Source organism: Bactrocera dorsalis, chromosome 1, assembly GCF_023373825.1.
Source record: "Bactrocera dorsalis isolate Fly_Bdor chromosome 1, ASM2337382v1, whole genome shotgun sequence".
NCBI lineage: Eukaryota > Metazoa > Arthropoda > Insecta > Diptera > Tephritidae > Bactrocera > Bactrocera dorsalis.
The window spans coordinates 64,823,432-64,826,077 of NC_064303.1; the positions used below are offsets into that span (position 1 = coordinate 64,823,432).

The 2,646-nt window shown below is 31.6% G+C and overlaps 1 long non-coding RNA gene across 1 annotated transcript; it reads right to left on the bottom strand.

Annotated features, from left to right (window-relative positions):
- Positions 1-1,043: 1,043 nt before the first annotated feature.
- LOC125775732 (uncharacterized) lies at positions 1,044-1,871 on the bottom strand. Its single transcript, XR_007421340.1, has 3 exons — positions 1,467-1,871; positions 1,248-1,407; positions 1,044-1,166 (listed from the first exon to the last, which is right to left on the bottom strand). It is a non-coding gene; the product is annotated as an uncharacterized LOC125775732 (long non-coding RNA).
- Between the last annotated feature and the right edge of the window lie 775 nt (positions 1,872-2,646).

A 2,646-nucleotide genomic window follows, 5' to 3' on the forward strand; every position in this document is an offset into this window, starting at 1 on the left:
AGTAGTCAGCTTAGTACATATGTTATACGTAAATTACCGACCTATTGATTACAAAGTCGAAAAAAATACATTTTATGGTCAAAACGACCTTTATTGGTTGAAATCAAATTAACAACTAACTAATTTACAATTAAACATATTCTTAATATTGCTTAAATCTACTTGCGTCAGCACTTTTGGTTAACGTTCGCTTATGCGGCGCATGGCGGATGTTGTTCCCAATTGTTTGTTTCTGCTGACTAAACGTCTGGAATATTTCCTATTGGAAGTTAGTTGACGTCGGCAGTTATTGGCTTATTGGCAACATTTCTGGTGTTAACTCCTCCACCTCCAAAAACAAACGTCCCCGTTTGTTTTACTGGGTTACTGCATTTGGCTTACTAGCGTTACTGACTCTGTTAACTGTGGTGTTTCGCATGTTGTGAATTCTTTAGGGTCACTTACGTTTCCGTTTACGTTATAACTTGACCGTTCTAACAGTTTGCTTTTGAAAAGTTCCCTTAGAACTAATGCGATGACTATTACCTCTACGAATATCAGACTGATAATTGAAAGAGATAAATTCGTGATTAAAGCTGCTCTGTGGGTTATACGTATGTAGTGCTTTTAGGTGTTTGGTCCCAGTAAACAATCGCGTTTGTAAATAAACTTACACTGGTAAACCTTTTCGTTACAAAAAGTTTACGTTTTTCATTACAAAACAATTACAAAAGACTTGTAAAGAACCAAAACGTTACATTACATTGGGCTTTTTCACATACTTGTAAAATCGCTTATTTTTAAACTTAAAAGTAAGCATTTATTAAATTAATATCCAACCGCTTGTAAGTTTATTTTCAAATGTATTTGTAAACGTGTTGTAATGATTTTATGTAATGGTAGTATAATAAATCGCATGATATATTTTTAAAGATATATAATTATTTTCTTTATTAGTTTTAATTCATTTAATATTATTTATTATATATACATATGTACTTATACTAAAAATTAAAATTTAAAAAACATTCTTTAAAAATGAAATGATAGAAACATAGTTAGGTAAAATAATTAATTTGCTGCATTTTGGGGCTTCCGTTTTTGTCTATTTTGGGCAAACTGAAAAATCGTCTTGGTGCCACTTATATATTCAGTGTCATTGCCCTTCACTTCATGTAAGAAGACATCTGAAATTTAAATTAAAAATATATATAAGTATATAAGTACACATGTAAATATAAAGTTTATTAAGTTTTATTATTAAGTACCTCGGATAGCCATAGATACTTTTAAGACGCGGACAGGTTTTTTGTCTGACGTTCCACTCCAAGCAAAATGTTGAGCACATTCATCGGATACCAATGAGCGCCAAGCTGTTCTGATGAATTTCGCTCCTGTGTATTTAATATTTTGCATAAGTTCTGATTTCTTGAAAAAAAAGGAAATTGTAAAATTGGCTTTCAAACAGTCAATAAATATTTACTTACAAATTTAGCATATTCTTCATCCTTCTGGAGTAAACTCTCCAATTCCTTAAATCGCTCCACTGTGTTTAAAGGTTCCGCTGGCATAATCTTTTTTGATGGAACATTGTCTCTGCTATTCCTCAACTCTGCGATATCTCGCCGTAAGCTTCTTACCTTCTTGACGATTCTTCCCATACAAAAAAACATTTTCATTAAAAAAAAATTTTCAAATAAATAATTGATATTGACTCCCTTCTAAAAATGTGGGATCCAGTGTATAGCTATTAATTGTTCCTGCTTCTTCGACTATGATGTGGTTATTTCCGTTTTGGTTGATAGATGTTTCAAATTGCAAATGCAAAAAAAAGAATTATAACAACGCCCTAAAATACAACATGCAACTTACTCTTTTATATTATAAAGGCCTATTTTATTTTATTTTATTTATAACACTTCTAAATAATACTTACATGTAAGTAATTTTTCAATGAATTATTTTTAGTCATTAACTTTTCCACTGTTTTATTTAAAACGCACGTCTTTACATCTCACAAATTCAATAATTATGAACTGCGATCACTCAAAAAAGGAAAAACAGTCGTCAGAGAGTCGGCGAAAAAACTAACGGGAAATGGTAAACGGTTGGTTTACTTTTTGTGTTTACATGTAAACTGATTTGCAATGTTGCATCATAGTTTACATTTATGTTTGTAAGTAAACGTTTTTTCAACGCATTTATTTTAAACTTACAAATATAAGATAAGTAAACTTATAATTAATCTTATTTCTCACATTTGTAAGTACGTTTACTCAAATGTTTGTAGATAAGTTTATTTTAGCGCAGATTTACGAAACATTTACGCAATTGTTTATTGGGGTGTTGTTCATGTGGAGTTCTTTCAATATTTCCAAACTTAGGATTTCTTCTTCCCTATTTGAAGGGAGATTTGGTTGCTGAATTGCGGGTAGTGGTTTGGTGCTTAACGTTTCGCTAAAGGCATATTTTTGTTCGTCAATGCTAACTGTAGAATTGTGATATTGTACTGCGTACGATCCAGTAAGATTTATCTTTTGGTTGTCGATCCCTATTGTGCCATTGTACTGATTTAGTAGTATGATGCCAGGTGAGATATTCTCTACTGATGGGATGTGTTGATAGTTTATTATAGTGCATTCCGCTGGTTCGCTTCGAAGTAGTCCA